General features: G+C 41.9%; 1 protein-coding gene across 6 annotated transcripts in view; it reads left to right on the forward strand.

Moving 5' to 3' along the window:
• tex2 (testis expressed 2) overlaps positions 1-12,400 on the forward strand; it is a 102,185-nt gene that overhangs the window by 42,877 nt on the left and 46,908 nt on the right. The gene's annotated exons all lie outside the window — the stretch shown is intronic.

Here is a 12,400-nt window from a genome sequence, read left to right on the forward strand (position 1 = left end):
CACAGTAAAGTTCAAAGTTTCTCAAATGTCCCACATCTCACGCAGACAGGAGAAGGAAGAAAAACTCTCCCTGCCATGCTGACCACAATCCGAACGGTTTGACCTCCTTCTCAGTCACCCTAAGCAGGCAAGGCCGGGGATTTTGAGGCCTACTCTCCAAAAGATTCCCGACCACACAGTAACGAAAGCAGCGAGCGGGCACTTCAGAAATTTCTCCAGATGTTCCTCTGTGCTTTCACGTCCATTCTCCATCAAATCAGAATTGTTCACGGCCCCTATTTAACAGATACGATATCATTTTTCACCGGAGGGTTGCGCACAAGCAGGCATGCCGCCATCTTCTCCTCCCGCCTCAAACTTGGCCATAAAGCCATACATTCCATCATCCAAATGATTGACAATATAACATACATGTACTTGCACATCACATTCCTAATGATGATTACTTTGTTGCTGACAAAGCAAATTTAGATCTGTGATAAGTATGGACTTCAAATATTTCAAACAATTCAGTAATTTAAGTGCAGATAAAGTTTGGATTATTAACGTTTCTTGCATAGGTGATTGTTGAATGCGGGTTTGAAAACTCAGCAGCTGAATTATCTTAACTGAGAAAGAACGGTATTGTTCACTTGATGTTTCAAATCTAATCTTGTTCTTGCATAATTATATTATTAGAATTTTACTTGAAATCTAAGTTTGGTGATAATAAACCCACTTTTGTGGTTCCATTGGGCCATGTGCTACTTACTCTCTGCTCCAGACTCTGCAGTTCTACAATTCTGTTTAAACAATAGCTTAAAATCAACGCAACTTTTATTTACTTTGCGGAAGCTACTTAGTAAAAATTAAAATCTATACGATGGACAAATCATTCAGTCTTTCTTCCTGATCTTTGTTTTCACATGAATCATAAAGTATTGATATTTATGAATACATAAAATTGCAAGATATGATGCAAAAGAAACCATGCATATTACTTGCTGTAGAAGGAAGAGAGAGAAAGCAAATAATATCTGATATGCAGTAATTTTGGAAATTTAATTGTGGTCAAGACATCTGGTGAGAGATCCTCCACAGATCCTTTCCAATTTTGGGGTGCCAAACACGGACATCCCGAAACGACAGCTCTCATTGAAAACGATTGAAATGATCAAATATTCTCACTTTAGCCTGCTACAGCTGAGAACTGTAACTGCATCTAAGATATGTACGGTCAGTGATGAAGTTTTAATGCAATTGAGTGATCTATCGCTGCTGAAAACTGACCGAAATAGACTGTACTATGGCCAGCACACTGCCCCTTTAAGAAGCTGTCGGCAGAAGTGTGGTTGGCGTGCTGATCTGTTGGTGCATTTTTTAAAAATGAGGATTTAGACCCCAATACCAACTGTCTTGCTGGTATATGTACAATCCAATAAATAACATTGACTATCTCAGAGCTAGGATGCTGTATAATTGGACCCCTGGCATCCTTTGTTTTTTAGAATGTAGGTTAACCCCTTCTGTACTGGACACAGCAGTTCAAATCGACGGGTTCACAATATGTCATCAAAATAGGTCTGTCAAGTCTCTCAAAAGCAAAGGTGGAGGCGTATGCCTCATGATCAACTCCTCTGGTGTACTAATGTGTTGGTGATATTTCAATATTGCTCACCAGACCTGGAGTACCTCGCAGTAAGTGTGGGCCATCTTAACCTGCCATGGGAGATTTCAGTGATCATTTAGGTAGCGGTATACATCCCACCACAGGCCAATGTCAAACAGGCTCTAGATGAATGGAGTGATGTAATCAACAGGCGTGAAACAGCACATCGTGATGCCTTTACCATCATTTTGGGGGATTTTAACCAGACCAGCTTGATAATGTCACTAAATAATTATTATCAACGAATCGCCTGTAGTACCAGAGAAAATAACACACTGGACCACTGTTACATTAAGATCAAGAGTGCCTACCATGCTATTCCACACCCACACTTTGGTAAGTCTGGTCATCTGGCTGTACTATTTCTCCCTGAGTTTAGGCAGAGACTGAAGACTGCAGCACCAGTAGTGAGGACCAAGAAGGTATGGACCAGGGAGTCACAGGAGCACTTACAGGACTGCTTTGAATTGGTGGACTGAACTGTATTCTGGGAGTCATCTTCGAATCTGGATGAGAAAGCCATGGTTGTCACCAACTTCATTAAAATCTGTGTAGGTGAGTGTGTGCCTACGAAAACTTACTGTATGTTCCCAAATCAAAACTGTGGATGAATCAGGAGGTTCGTAGTCTGCTGAAGGCTAGACCTGTGGCATTTAAGTCTAGAGACCCAGGTCTGTATAAGAAAATTAAATATGACTTGCGGAGGGCTATTTCCAGAGCCAAGAAACAATTCTGAGAGAGGTTGGAGGTGGCATCGGACGCACGTCAACTCTGGCAGGGTTTGCATCGCCTTAGTTCCTACAGGGCAAACCCAACATGAATGGCAGTGATGCCTCTCGATGAGCTCAGTGCCTTTTATGCTCACTTTGAAAGGGAGAATAAAACCACAGCTATGAGGATCCCTGCATCATCCAGTGACCCTGTGATCACTGTCTTGGAGGCCGACGTCAGGCTGTATTTCAAGAGTGTGAACCCTTGCAAGGTGGCAGGGCCCAATGGAGTACCTGGTAAGGTTCTGAAAACCTGTGCTAAGCAACTGGTGGCGATATTCAAAGACATCTTCGATCTTGCCATGGTCGGAATTCCCACCTACTTCAAAAGGGCAACAATTATACCAGTGCCCAAGAAGACCAGCATAAGCTGCCTTAATGACTGTCATTCAGTAACACTCACCTCTGCAGTGATGAATTGCTTTGAAAAGTTGGTCAAGGCTAGAATCAACACCTGTCTCAGAACGGACCTGGACCCACTGCATTTTGACCTACTGCTATAATAGGTTTACAGCAGATGGGATCTCAATGGCTCTCCATGTGACCTTGGACCACCTGGACAATGTAAATACCTATGTTAGGATGCTATTTATTGACTATAGATCTGCATTTAACACCATCATTCCTACAGTCCTGATCGGAAAGCTACGGAACCTAGGCCTCTGTACCTGGCTGTGCAATTGGATCCTTGACTTCCTAACTGGAAGACCACAATCTGCGCAGATTGGAAATAACATCTCCACTTTGCTGACAGTCAACACATGCTCACCTAGGGATGTGTGCTTAGCCCACTGCTGTACTCTTTCTACACCTACGACTGCGTGGTTAGGCACAGCTCAAATGCCATCTATAAATTTGTTGATGATACAACTATTTCTGGCAGAAGTTTGCATTTTGTTGTTTGATTGTTGGGGGTTTTTTGTATTTGTTTTTTGTATTGCTATATTTACGCTCTATTCTTGATTGGTGCGGCTGTAACGAAACCAAATTTCCCTCGGGATTAGTAAAGTATATCTATCTATCTAAGTTCAGATGGTGATGAAAAGCTTACAGGAGCAAGATATACTAGTTAGCTGAATGGTGTTGTAGCAAAAACCTTGCACTCAACATCTGCAAGACCAAAGAGCAGATTGTGGACTTCAGTAAAGGTAAGACAAGGGAACATAAACCAATCCTCACAAAGGAATCAGAAGTAGAGAGAGTGAGCAATTTCAAGTTCCTGGGTGTCAGTATCTCTTAAGGACCTAACCTCAATGCAACATACTGATGCAGCTATATTTCATTTGGAGCTTGAGGAGATTTGGTTTGTCAACTTAAACATTCAAACTTTTACAAATGTGTGTACCATGGAGAGCATTCTGACAGGCTGCATCACCGTGTGGTGTGGGGAGGCTACTACACAAGATCGAGATAAATTGCAGAAACTTGTAAAATTAATCAGCTCCATCATGGGTACCAGCCTCTGTAGAATCCAAGACGCCTTCAAGGAGTGATGCCTGAGAAAGGCAGTGTCCATCATTCAAGACCCCTGTCACCCAGGACATGCCCTCTTCTGATTGTTACCATCAAGAAGGAGGTACAGAAGCCTGAGGCACACACTTGGTGATTCTGGAACAGCTTCTTCCCCTCTGCCATCCAATTTCTAAATGGACATTGAACCCATGAACTCTACCTCACTTTTTTTATTTTAGTTTTTTTTGCACTACTTATTTTAACTTAATTGCTCTATATATATATATATACTTTAATTCAGATTTTTTCCACTGTATTTATTGTGTATTTCATTGTACTGCTGCTGTAAACTTAATGAATTTCACAACATATGCAGATGATATTAAACCTGATTCTGAGAATAAAAACTTTTACCTCTGTTGGAGGTTATCAATTTGAAAGAGAATAGAAACCTATGAGTAAGGAAGACTGCTAATAGAGATATTTTTTCCATTCAGGAAGAGGCAAAATTGATGGGTTAACTACATTGTGAAAAATGGTGAAATATTGATGGGAGTCTATTGCAAATAGATAGGTAGCAATGTTTAACAATGTTTAAAAAAGGAGGGAGAGAGAAACCAGGGAATTATAGACCGGTTAGCCTAACGTCGGTGGTGGGGAAACTGCTGGAGTCAGTTATCAAAGATGTGATAACAGCACATTTGGAAAGTGGTGAAATCATCGGACAAAGTCAGCATGGATTTGTGAAAGGAAAATCATGTCTGACGAATCTCATAGAATTTTTTGAGGATGTAACTAGTAGAGTGGATAAGGGAGAACCAGTGGATGTGGTATATTTGGATTTTCAGAAGGCTTTTGACAAGGTCCCACACAGGAGATTAGTGTGCAAACTTAAAGCACACGGTATTGGGGGTAAGGTATTGATGTGGATGGAGAATTAGTTAGCAGACAGGAAGCAAAGAGTGGGAATAAACGGGACCTTTTCAGAATGGCAGGCGGCGACTAGTGGGGTACCGCAAGGCTCAGTGTTGGGACCCCAGTTGTTTACAATATATATTAATGACTTGGATGAGGGAATTAAATGCAGCATCTCCAAGTTTGCGGATGACACAAAGCTGGGTGGCAGTGTTAGCTGTGAGGAGGATGCTAAGAAGATGCAGAGTGACTTGGATAGGTTGGGTGAGTGGGCAAATTCATGGCAGATGTAATTTAATGTGGATAAATGTGAAGTTATCCACTTTGGTGGCAAAAATAGGAAAACAGATTATTATCTGAATGGTGACCGATTAGGAAAAGGGGAGGTGCAACGAGACCTGGGTGTCGTTATACACCAGTCATTGAAAGTGGGCATGCAGGTACAGCAGGTGGTGAAAAAGGCGAATGGTATGCTGGCATTTATAGCGAGAGGATTTGAGTACAGAAGCAGGGAGGTACTACTGCAGTTGTACAAGGCCTTGGTGAGACCACACCTGGAGTATTGTGTGCAGTTTTGGTCCCTTAATCTGAGGAAAGACATCCTTGCCATAGAGGGAGTACAAAGAAGGTTCACCAGATTGATTCCTGGGATAGCAGGACTTTCATATGAAGAAAGACTGGATGAACTGGGCTTGTACTCGTCGGAATTTAGAAGATTGAGGGGGGATCTGATTGAAACGTATAAAATCCTAAAGGGATTGGACAGGCTAGATGCAGGAAGATTGTTTCCGATGTTGGGGAAGTCCAGAACAAGGGGTCATAGTTTGAGGATAAAGGGGAAGCCTTTTAGGACCGAGATTAGGAAAAACTTACAGAGAGTGGTGAATCTGTGGAATTCTCTGCCACAGGAAATAGTTGAGGCCAGTTCATTGGCTATATTTAAGAGGGAGTTAGATATGGCCCTTGTGGCTACGGGGATCAGGGGGTATGGAGGGAAGGCTGGGGCGGGGTTCTGAGTTGGATGATCAGCCACGATCATAATAAATGGCGGTGCAGGCTCGAAGGGCCGAATGGCCTACTCCTGCACCTATTTTCTATGTTTCTATTATGGAATGGGAAGAGTCATTTCTCAGTGACTCTTTGACGGAACTGGAAGTTATGAGAAAATTGTGGCGAGAACAGAGAATTTTTATGACAGAGGTTATTATTCCACATCTTGAACACAATTTCAACATTTTAAGTTGGAATTTGGTGCTCACAATATGGTCTCTTTAACATTGGAGAAAACAGGCCCAACTGGGTGGCTGCCAACTGCAAAGCGGCCTGAGTTTCCAGTGTCCATTACTTTAGTTCTCCATCCTGTAGTCATCTTTGTCTTTAGCTGCCTATACTGTTCCATTGATGCCCCACCTAAGATCAAGAAAACCACTTAGTACTCTGTGTAGGCATGTTGTAGCCCTTGGGATTCAGTGATAAATTTTCTCCTTTGCATCAGAATTGTTAATCTCTGATGTTGGGACATCCAGTTGTAATTAATTCTGTTTTTCTCTCCATAGATGCAGCATAATATGCCATGTGTTTCTATTCTCTTTTGCTTCAGACCTCTAGCAATTGTTGTGCTTTGCAACTTGATTCTAATTTGCTAATGAAAATTGTCCTCTGGACAATATTCCTCTCCGCTCCATCACAGCTATTCCCTCCGTTCTCACTACCCTCCCCTTCTCTGCAATTTAAACACACGTGCTTGATTTGTCACTTCACTCCTGAACATTACTTCATTCTTGCTCCAAAAATGCCAGGCACTTTTTGCATTTTGTTTTTGTTTTCCAGCACTTAGTTTTATATTTTTGATTTCTCTAGTCCTTGTTCCTTCTTGCTCTTTCCTCATTTCTCTTCCCCATGCTTGCTATAGTGCTGTGTTTTGAGTTCTGCACCTGTACTATACCTCACATTTTCCCTTCCTTGATTCAAAATTCATAACGGATGCTATTTTAGAATATAGAACATAAAACAGTACAACATAATAACAAGCCCCTGGCTCACCATGTCTATGTCAAATATGATCTCAGTCTAAACTAATCCCATCTACCAGCATGTGGTCCATATCATTCTGTTCCCTCCCTCTGGTGCTCTTCCCCCCCCCCCTTTCTTTTTTTCTTCCATGGTGCCTTCTGTCTCTTTCACCAAGCAACTTTCTAGTTCTTTGTTTCACCCATTGCCTGGCTTGTCTCTCTTCCTCTTCCCCCGCCCCCGCCCACCTTTTAAATCTACTCCTCAGCCTTTTTTCTCCAGTCCAGCCTGAAACGTCAACTGTATTTTTTCCATAGATGCTGCCTGGCCTGCTGAATTCCTCCAGCATTTTATGTGCGTTGTTCGGATTTCCAGCATCTGCAGATTTTCTCTTGTTTTATTCCGTTCCCTGCCTGTTTGTGTCTGCCTAAATGTCATTTAAAAGCTGCTATCATATACATCTTTACCACCTTCCTGACAACACATTCAGCACCTACCATTCTCTGGCTCTCTCTCTATACTTGCAAATCTCTTTTAAACTTCCCCCTTGTACCTTAAACCTATACCCTATAATATTTAACATTTGCACCCTGGGAAAAAGAACTGTCTTTTCTATCTATGCCTCTTATAATTAAATGTATATACATTTTCATCAACTCTCCCCTCAGCCTCTAGTACTCCAGAAAAACCAATCCAAGTTTGTCTAACTTCTTCTTATAACTAATAATCTCTAGTCCAGGCAGCAATCTGGTCTGGACAGACCAGACCAGACCAGACCTAGGATCTGCTCTACAAATCCTCCATGGACTTCTTATAGTGAGGCGAGCTGATGTGCACACAGTGCTCCAAATGTGGCTTACCAAGGTTTTGTACAGCTGCAACAAGACTTCCCACCGTTATACTAGGTGCCCTGATCAATGAAGGCAAGTGTGTTACATGCCATCTTTACTACCCTGCCTACTTGTGTTGCCACTTTCAGGGTGCTATGAACTTGCATTTTACTTTTGCGCTTGTTTTTAGAAAGAAAAACTTAATACAAAGAAGTATACATGGTATAGAGGCATGTAAAGTTCCAGAGAATATTAATAACTGAAGAAAAATAGAGACTAAAAAGGATCTTAGAAAAAGAGAATGGAATTAGATCAATTTTTTAAAAAGGTTGAGCATAAGACCAACAGACATAGAAGCAGAATTAGGTCAGTCCGCCCATCGAATCTTTTCCACTGTTCCATCATGGCAGATGTATCATCCCTCTCAACCCCATTCTCTTGCCTTCTTCCCATAATTTTTGACACCCTCATTAATCAAGAACGTATAAACATCCACTTTAAATGTACCCAATATCTTGGCCTGCACAGCTGTCTATGGCAATGAATTCCACAGATACACCATCCTCTGTCTGTCTAAAGAAATGTTTATTCATCTTTATTCTTAATGAACATCCCTCAGTTCTGAGGCTGTGCCCTCTGAATCTAGACTCCCCCACTGCAGAAACATCCACTCAATGTCCACTCTATCTAGGCCTTTCAATATGCAATATATTTCAATGAGATCCCCCTCTTCATTCTTCTAAACTCCAGTGAGTACAGGCACAGAACCATCCAGTGCATCTCATATGTTAACCCTTTTATTCCTGGGATCATTCTCATTAATCTTCTCTGGACCCTCTCAATACCAGCACATCCTTTCTTCGATAAAGGGTCCAAAACTGCTCTCAGTATTCCAAGTGTTGTCTAACCAATGCCTTATAAAACAGCTTTATATCCTTAAGTCTGTGCCGGTGACGTAGAGGCATCTGCACCGAACTCCAGAGCAAGAGATCCTGGGTTTGAATCCGGTCGGCTCCTTGCATACGTTCTACTAGTGTTGGGTTAGGTGTCATGCTAGCAAGTTAGTCTTGTAAAACACTAAAGAAGCAGCAAGGTTGCCACTTTTGTATTCTAGACATATTGTCCGCAAACTTGGCCACAGAGTAATCAATTCTTTCATCCAAATCATTGACGTGAAAAGAAATGGCCCCAACACTGACCATGGTGGCACACCACTAGTCACCAGCAACCAACCTGAAAAGGCCACCTTTATTTTCATTTCTTGCCTCCTACCAGTTAGCCAATCTTCTATGTATATTAGTACCTTTCCTGTAATACCATGGGCTCTAATCTTGTTAAGTAGCCTCATGTATTCACCTTGCCAAAGGCCTTCTGAAAATCCAAATAAACAATATACACTGATTCTCCTTTGTCTATCCTGCTTGTTATTTCTTCACAGAATTCCAACAGGTTTGTCAGGCAGGATTTTCCCTTTGGAAAACCATGCTGACTTTGGCCTATCTTACCATGTGCCTGCACGTACCCTGAAACCACATCCCTAATAATAGACTCCAACATCTTTCCAACCATTGAAATCTGGCTAACTGACCTATAATTTCCTTTCTTCTGCCTGCCTCCCTCCCTTCTTGGAATGGAGTGACATTTACAATTTTCCAGTCCTCTGGAACCACTCCAGAATCTAATGATTCTTGAAAGATCATTACCGATGCCTCCAAAATCTATTCAGCTACCTCTTTCAGAACGCTGGGGTGTAGTCCATCTAGTCTAGGTGATTTATCTACCTTCAGACACTTTAGCTACATAAGCACCTTCTCCTACAACTATATCACCACCAGAACTACACATCATCTCTGAAGCTACTTTCCTGTAGTTATTGGCTTCTCAACAGAACTCACTTAGGTTTGCTACCCTAACTGTCCCTCCGCAACATCTGTTAAATGGTCTTTCCTGCTTTCTTTGTTCTGTTGATAATTATTGAGTCTGTTTATATGTTCACATTTATTAAGGTTGATTATTGACATTTGCAGATTAGATTATGAGGACACGCAGTCCTCTTTTATTGTCATTTAGTAATGCATGCATTAAGAAATGATACAATATTCCTCTGGTGTGATATCACAGAAACACAGGACAAACCAAGACTGAAAAACTAACAAAAACCACATAATTATAACATATAGTTACAACAGTGCAACAATACCATAACTTGATGAAGAACAGGCCATGGTACAGTAAAAAAAAGTTCAAAGTCTCTCTAAAGTCCCACATCTCACGCAGACGGGAGAAGGAAGAAAACTCTTCCTGTTGCCCAACCACAGTCCGATTCTGAGTTGTCCGAAAACTTCGAGCTCCGATCAGCCCTCCGACACCGAGTACCGAGCACCATCTCTGCCGAACGCTTCGACCTCAGCCTTGGTCGCCAGCAGCAAGCAAAGCCGGGGATTTTGGGGCCTTCCCTCCGGAGATTCTCAATCGCACAGTAGCAGCGGCAGCGAACTGGGCATTTCAGAAATTTCTCCAGGTGTTCCTCTGCTTCTCAAGTCTGTCTCCAGCAAATCAGAATTGTGCATGGCATCCTACTTACAAATACAATATCATTTCACTGGAGAGCTGCGCACGCTGGGTCGCACCGCCATCTTCTCCTCCCGCCTTGTGACTGTTCTGCTTATTGTTCTTGGCTGTTTGCACTGTTGTCTTGTAAATCGTTGGTTGCTATTGTGTTGTCTGTTATGGTATCATCCTGTGTTTTATGCTTGGCTCCGAACCACAATCAGTTCTGGTATGTTTCATGTACTGGCAATAAAGTGATTCTGATTCTTAGTAATAGCAATAACACTCACTTATGGCATTGTGTTAGTGTCTTCCACAGTGAAGACTGATGCAAAGTACTTACTAAGTTAGTCAGACAGTCAGTCATTACCGCCCCTCCAGCGTCATTTTCAGCAGTCTGATATCCTCTCTCATCTCCCTTTTACTCTATATATCTGGAAAAACTTTTTTGTATCCTTTTTTATTGGCTAGCTTATCTTCATATTTCATATTTCCTCTCTTTATGACATTTTTAGTTGCCTTCTGGTTTTTAAAAGCTTTCCAATCCTCGACCTTCCCACTAATTCTTGCAATATTATATGCAGAGAGATTGGGAAAATCAGGTTGGTGCTGTATCCCAAGAGAGAATTTGTAGAATGTCTATGAGATTACTTTTTAAGGGCAACTTATGGTTGAGCCCACTAGGGGAATGGCAATTCTGGATTGGATGTTATGTAATGACCCAGATTTAATTAGGGATCTTAAGGTAAAGTAATCCTTAGGAGGCAGTGATCATAGAACTCACCGTGCAGTTTGAGAAGGAGAAACTAAAATCAGAGTTACCAGTATTATAGTGGAGTAAAGGGAATTACAGAGACATGAGAGAGGAGATGGCCAAAGTTGCCCTTTTGACATGCCTTTTCTCTATCCCGTTGTAATTTGTAGCCTACATCCTGGCTACTGCTCAGAGTCCTGTATATATAACTCCCATCAGGGTCTTTTTACCCTTGAAGTTGCTTACTCTACCCACAAGGATTCTACACCTTCTAATTCTTTGTCAACTTTTTCAAGGATTTGATTTCATTTTTTCCAACAGAACCATGCCACCACCCCCGCCCCCCTCACCGAACAACCTTCTGGTCCTTTCAATACAATGTGTATCATTGGATGTTAAGCTCCCAACTATGATCTTCTTTGAGCCATGACTCAGTGATGCCCACAACATTATACTTGCCAATCTGTAACTGTGCTACAAGATCATTTATCTTACTCTGTATACTGTGTGCATTGAAATATAACTCCTTCAGTCTTGTATTTGTCTCCCTTTTTGATTTTGGCCCCCTGTTATACTTTAATTCATCCCAGTGACTACAATTGACTACAGGTGGCCCCTCTTTTCCGAACGTTTGCTTTATGACACCTTGCTGTTACGAAAGACCTACATTAGTTCCCTGTTTTGGCTAACAGAAGGTATTTTCACTGTTACGAAAAAAGGCAGCGCATGAAAAAAACGTGCAAAAAAAAGGCAGCACACGCCCGAACAGCCAAGCTCCTCCCCCGGAACTGCATTCTAGCCGGCATTGCTTAAACACGTGCTTTATCTTGATTTATTTTGTGCATCCGTTAGCAAGATGAGTTGTAAAGTATCGAAAAAGCCTAAAAGAGCTGTTAAGGGTGTTACACTTAGCATAAAACTAGACATAATTAAGCGTTTTGATCATGGTGAACGAAGTAAGGACATTGTCCGCACGTTGAACTTGCCCGCGTCCACCATTCACACTACTTATACACAGAGAGAAAGCTGCCAATGTTACTATTGGTTCTGCTCGTAGCAAAGTGGTCTCTCTTAGTCGGCATCCCATAATGGATAAAATGGAAAGTCTATTGCTTGAGTGCATTGATGGGTGTACAAAGCGTGGTGTTCCGTTAAGTTTTCTTATACTTAAGGAGAAATCAGTCAGTCTTTTTAATAAGCTGAAACAGAAAGCACTGAACGATGGTGATGAAAGTGTTGCAAAAGTAGAATTTAAAGGTTTGATCGGTTTCTGAGGCGAGGGCAGCTTCATAGTTTAAGCAGTGGTCCCCAACCTCCGGGCCGTGAACCGGTACATTGCCGCGAAGAATGCAGCGGTAGTCGGAATGCACCCTGCACATCATTAAGAAAAAAGCTGAAATAAACAAGCTAATTAATTAGGTGCCGCCCAGCACGTAAATGTCGGCCCAGATCAGAGGCGATTGCTGATTGT

This window comes from Mobula birostris, chromosome 24 (genome assembly GCF_030028105.1).
Source record: "Mobula birostris isolate sMobBir1 chromosome 24, sMobBir1.hap1, whole genome shotgun sequence".
NCBI lineage: Eukaryota > Metazoa > Chordata > Chondrichthyes > Myliobatiformes > Myliobatidae > Mobula > Mobula birostris.